This window comes from Macadamia integrifolia, unplaced genomic scaffold (genome assembly GCF_013358625.1).
Source record: "Macadamia integrifolia cultivar HAES 741 unplaced genomic scaffold, SCU_Mint_v3 scaffold459, whole genome shotgun sequence".
Lineage (NCBI taxonomy): Eukaryota > Viridiplantae > Streptophyta > Magnoliopsida > Proteales > Proteaceae > Macadamia > Macadamia integrifolia.
Genome location: NW_024870458.1, coordinates 11,418 through 17,203, shown reverse-complemented (window position 1 = coordinate 17,203; position 5,786 = coordinate 11,418). Strand labels below are relative to the sequence as shown.

General features: G+C 36.7%; 1 protein-coding gene across 2 annotated transcripts in view; it reads right to left on the bottom strand.

The window, feature by feature from the left end:
- The window catches only part of LOC122068791, a 6,830-nt gene extending 1,408 nt beyond the window's left edge, over positions 1 to 5,422 (bottom strand). For both annotated transcript variants that reach the window (XR_006137241.1, XR_006137242.1), the window contains exons 1-2: positions 4,794 to 5,422; positions 4,591 to 4,696 (exon numbers count right to left, since the gene is read on the bottom strand). The gene's annotated coding sequence lies outside the window, so the exon portion shown is untranslated. The remainder of the gene's footprint in view (positions 1 to 4,590; positions 4,697 to 4,793) is intronic.
- Between the last annotated feature and the right edge of the window lie 364 nt (positions 5,423 to 5,786).

The window sequence follows — 5,786 nt, the reverse complement described above, 5'->3', positions numbered from 1 at the left end:
CCCCCCCCCCCCCCCCAAAAAAAAAGAAACAAAATCCAATCTTCAAACAAGGTGCCATTTTCTACCAACTCTAGATCTCAGTTGAGATTTGGGATCCCAGACATCCTCAGCCATGTCGATTCCATACAGGAACCCATATGCCTCCACTTTACTATCCAATCTATGATTCAGATTTCCAAAAATAAATAATACACATAATCGTCAATCGAGACAACGTATACTAGAGTCACACTAAAGACTCTAATCAGAAACCTTTTGATTGTTATCTTTTCTTATCTGGATTTGGTTGGTGATGAAGTGGATTGAGAGAGAACTCTGCAACTTTACGTACTAAGACATTATCACCAAACCACTAATCAGACTTTTGGTTTATGGTTCTACTATCATTAAATTACTGTTAGTATCCAACGATGGCGTTAAGGTTATGGTGAGGATGGGTTTTAATCCAGATCTGATTGGGCAAATGCCAAATGCTTTCCATTCTCAGCTACCAATCTCTCTTTAAGACTTCATTTTGTTGGGATTTCTGCTTGATGAGTGATGCAAAACCGAAAACATATTCCAAAAGGAGGAAGAGGGTAGACCAAGGCTGTTTCCAAGCCCCATGGCTTGGGTGTTGATGGGGATTTAGTTTGGATTTAGTTTATTAATTAGTTTCTAATTTTAGCTTCTAATTTTAGTCCAATATTAGTTTCTAATTCCAGTCTATATCTAGTTTCCTTTTTCATTAGTTTACAATCTCAGTTTTTTAGTGACTAAATATTAGTAGTTTTTTTTATTTCAATTCTAGTAACTTTGAGTTACCAATTTTTGTAAACATTCCCCATCATTATAAATAAAGGAAAGGGGTTCTTTTATGCCCCACAATTTTATGAAACAAAAATTATGTTGTTGTCGCTGCTTCTCTGTGAGAGTCTGTTGTGTGTTTGATCACAGTGTTGGTTGGTGTGTGATCCAATGAATCAGTGTGGCATGAAGTCCAGGGTGTCTTTTCAGGTTCTAATATTCTCTTCAAGTGTTCTCTTTTCTCAAGATCTTACACTGCTGCAACACAGGTATTTATACTGCAACTTTTCTGCCTAGAAAATTTTGAAATAGAACCTTTCGGCCTCTTCTACTGAGCCAGTTCTAGCCACTATTTAGGCCCCAAATTGAGGTCGATTGTTCCCCTATACTCGCTGATGGATTGACCCAAAGTAGTTCTGATTCTAAGCTGATGTTAGAGAGTTAAACAAAATTTTGTCCTGCAGTGGATCTGCCAGAATATAAACAGAATCTGTAACTGATTTGTTTAATTCTGTTCTACAATTTTCTTGCTATTGTTTTGGAACTGCTGCATCTTATTAATACTACTGGATCTTAGTTTATTGGATCTACTGAAATCTGGGCTAGATAGTATTGGGTATTGTGATTGATATTTACTGTTACCCTTTGGTCTGTGTTCTGATTTTTCTTGCTGGTATATCAATCCGCTATGGATTATTGTGGAGGTTATGTGGTTGTTCTTTGGTTTAACTTTCATGCAGTTTTTGGTCCAGTTTCGTTTGTCAAATCTAGTCCTACATTAACGAGTATGCTCGTTGGGTGTTGAAGGCAACAAAGAGAACCAAATAAAAAGGGGGATTTACTCTTATCTTTGATGGATGCCAAGAGATGGGGTTTAATGTGGAAAAATAGAGCAGCAACAATGTAGGGTCTTCAAATATAGAATCAATAGCACCCTAGCATTCAGAATTGGTTAAATGTATCATACATCTGCAACAAAACTGTTAAGAGTTCATGCTGCTTTTCTAGGTATTCAATAAATTTAAAATTATAGAGATGATACCCAGCTCATTTATATCATACCAACTAGCAGAGATGGTAATAGAATAACTAATGTGGAAATAGATTTTTCAACTGAGTTCCTTCCTCAAACAAATAGTAACTAACAACATAAGCACAAGGCAATCAGAAAACTAGAAATAAGTTGAGTAAATTTTTCTCATGTTAACATATATGTGGTGATCCAATTACAATTTATCCATACCGTCTATGTACATGAAGTAAGATCTTAATGAGGAAGCAAATCCTTGATTGTAAATACAAAGAGGGAAGCAAAATGGAGTCCAGAACTATCAAGTTGCCTAGAATCTTAGTAGCCCCTTAGTCTTATGAAGAGATTATTCATGAACTTTCCCAACAATCTAACTAAAATCCTGGAATCTCCTAGGTAGTTTAAGCTATTTTGTTCTACATTGCTTGCCTGAATGGCCTCTCAACATAGGGTGTATGGGTGGGTGAGGGTGTGTGGGTGAGGAGGGGTGGAGGATGGATCCTATAATGTTTTGTTATAGTAGACACACCAAATAGTAGCTGCACAAAGGACTTGTTTTCAATTGCAGGTAAGATTACATAGGACATCTACTGACTCTATAGAATAGAATTCTCTTTATGACATAGTTAGATGATTTAACTCTTTTCCATAAACAGATTCAATAAAGCAAAACCCAAGTATTGAAATGCACATATGAAAGAATGAAGGAACAACAGTAAGTAACAAAATTACAAGTTCTTTCCATGCGGGGAAAAATAAACAGCATACATTGCCATTTGCTATGAATTATTATCGACTAAACCAGTGAATTTGGCCCTGTCAAGACCAGTTATAATACAAATTTTATACTATCCGGGGGCCCAAACCATCTGAACAAGATGACCCATTTTAGCTGACAGTTTGGACTCTAATATAGTACAATCATTGACCTAAAAGCAGCATTACATTAGTTACACAATTGAAATCACAAGCACTATAAGAAAATATGTAAGAATAGAAAAAGAAAAGAAAACTGAATAATAGGCTTCCACCTCCAACACGCCCCAACCCAGCAAACGCCCAAAATTTGTGTAAAAGGAAAATGAATCATCTCGTTTCGAGAAACCAATGGGACAGATACCCAAGTGACTCGGTAAGACAGAGCTATCACTACTAGAACAACGGATATTCTTCCTCTGTTGGGACTAAGCTATGGAAAATCAGAAAAAAAAAGAAGAAAAAAAAAAATAATTCCCAAATTGACTTACCGTATAAACAATGGATTTGTAAAATCAATTCATATTAGGTAATGGCACAGCCCAGACCGATGGGTCTTCAACAGACCACTTGAGACACACATAAAGGTGTAAGCGACACAAAAAATAAAAGAGAAAAACATTCAGCATAGTCCCCTTTACTAAAGAAGGAGTCTTATTTTGGAGAACTGTTACTTGGAAGCAATCAATGAGACACCTTATGAAACTCAGCAGCCTTTCATTCTTATCATCATGAAGCTGTACAGTTTCTCCTTACTTAACGGAATGAAGGACAGGGAAAGAAATTTTATTCACGATTGTAGAAACAAATATGAAAGAAAGAAAAAATGAATTAGAGTCACACAACCAGAGAACAAGAACCAGGGTGAAGAACACCTTAGACTTTGATATTTCAAAGGCCTTAATTGTAATAGTGCACGAGGCAAGGGATCTATAAAGATCTCAATTCTAACGGTTTCTGTAAGAAATAGTCTCATTCACTAACAAGCTGTATTAATTTTGAAATTCTTTCCATGTTCTACGGATGCAGCATTTTTTGGATTACACATACTTCTAATGGCAGGTCTTGGATTCTGATTATCTTTGTGTGTCTGCTGGACAGCAACAACCTACATTGTGTTCACTTGTTTGTCCTCTTAATAGCAGTTACAATGGCACTTGAGGACACCTTTCATCCAACATCAATGCATATTATCATTGAAAAGAAAGTGTATATATTTTAGTTTTTCTCATATCTACTTAGTCCTAAGTAAGAATAATTGTATTCTTTCCCATTGAGACCTGCATAATAAACCACCAATATAATCCAATACCATCTAATTTGACTCCACACTCTTAAACCTTTTCAACCCTTTCAATTAAATCAAACACAAACCAGCAAGCTTGATTTCCATCCTATTTTAAACCATAAATTCCTGACCCACCACTATTTTCTTATAAAATTGAAATTTTCTACTATCAAACTCCAGTTTTAGTTTTACAAGAAAATCTAATCTCATCATTGTTCCTCAACCATTAAACCATCGGTTAAATAATCCAAACTATTTCAAATAAGATCTTACACCATTTCTAGAAACCATAGAGCATGTTGTAATTCCCTTGATTCCATTGAGGCATTACATCAAACACCTACTAGGCAACTAGTCAACAACACTACAATCAACCATATCTATATACTCTCTTTTTTAAGTTTGAACAATTGAATGTGCCATTCATAATAATAATAAAAACAATAATAATAACGAAAGACCCATGTACGGTACAAAGATCAAGATATAAGTTTCTGTGAATTCATCGAATAAAAGAGAACAAGAATGAAAATGCTATGAACCAATATCAGAAATGTGACTCCCATTCTCAGAGGAATAGTAAGAGGTTAGAACGAACCAACATGGGAATGGGATTCGTTCGATTCTCTGTGTAGTGAGAAAAAATAAATAAATAATTAAAAGAAACCAGATTACAAAAACAAAATCAGTAAGACATGGAAAACTGAAAGATCAAAAAATCATTGCTTACCTCAAGTTATGCGAAGAAGATGACCGATGGTAAGGTTTGTTGATCCCAACAGAGCACTCATGCAGACCCACGAACCAACATAGGAATGGGATTCATTCGATTCTCTCTGAAGTGAGAAAAAATAAAAAATAAAAGAACACATAGATTACAAAAACAAAAAATGTAAGACATGGAAAATAGGCTGAAAAAAAATCTTTGCTCACCTCAGATGAACATCCAACCTAAAGAAGATGAACGATGTAAGGTTTGTTGATCCCAACAGAGCACTCGGCAGTCCCACTAACCCTAAATGACAGTGACACACAGTCACTGTGTCTCGTCTGAGTTCTCTCCCCTTCTTTTGTCTTTCTCCCATGGCGATGGAGCAGGAGCCGGAGCAGCACTAGAAGAAGCACCAGGAACAACAAAGAGTTCCAAGAGAGGAAAGTTCAGAAGCGTAAACTGGAGGAGAGCACTCACGCAGCACCAATTCTCTCCCCTCCTCTGTCTCTCTCTCTCTGTGTGAATGAGAAGTGGATAGGGGAGTCAATCTTTTTTAGGGAAATCGATTCTTCTCCCTCCAGTCCTTCTCCCTCCATTCTTATTTAACCTGAAGCCAGCAACCCATCTTCCTCCTTTCGGAAATCCATAGTCCGAACAGCTGAAACCAGCAACCCAGCCTTCCTCCTTTTGGAAATCCATAGTCCGAATAGCAACTTATGCACTCAATGATGCGATCGGATCATCGGATGTTAAAGAGCCGATTGTAGGAGATGATTAAAGTAAAAATTGGGATTTTTTTTCACCGATTGGAACATGAATCATGTCCAATGCGTAGGGATACGAAGTCTGGCATACGACTTCTACTGTTTTGGCTATTTCGGTAATATGTAAACTGATTTTAGATAAATATGTTGAGTGAAACCCATCGTGTGTATTTCTGTAAAACTAAACCCAATACTGGGTAATTAGGTAATTTTCCCGAAACACTTATTAAATCGGTGGGCTTGTCTAACTCTAGTTTCGCTGCTCAACCCTTCAAACTTTGCAAAATCTACCCTCTCTCTTATCCGCAAGGATCTCTCCAACTTCTATTGGAGCAGCAAGGAAGATCAGCACAAAATCCATTGGGTATCCTAGAATAGGCTCTGCCAATCCAAAGAAAATGGAGGCATTGGCTTTAGGGACCCTTCTTTATACAACAAGACCCCTTCTAG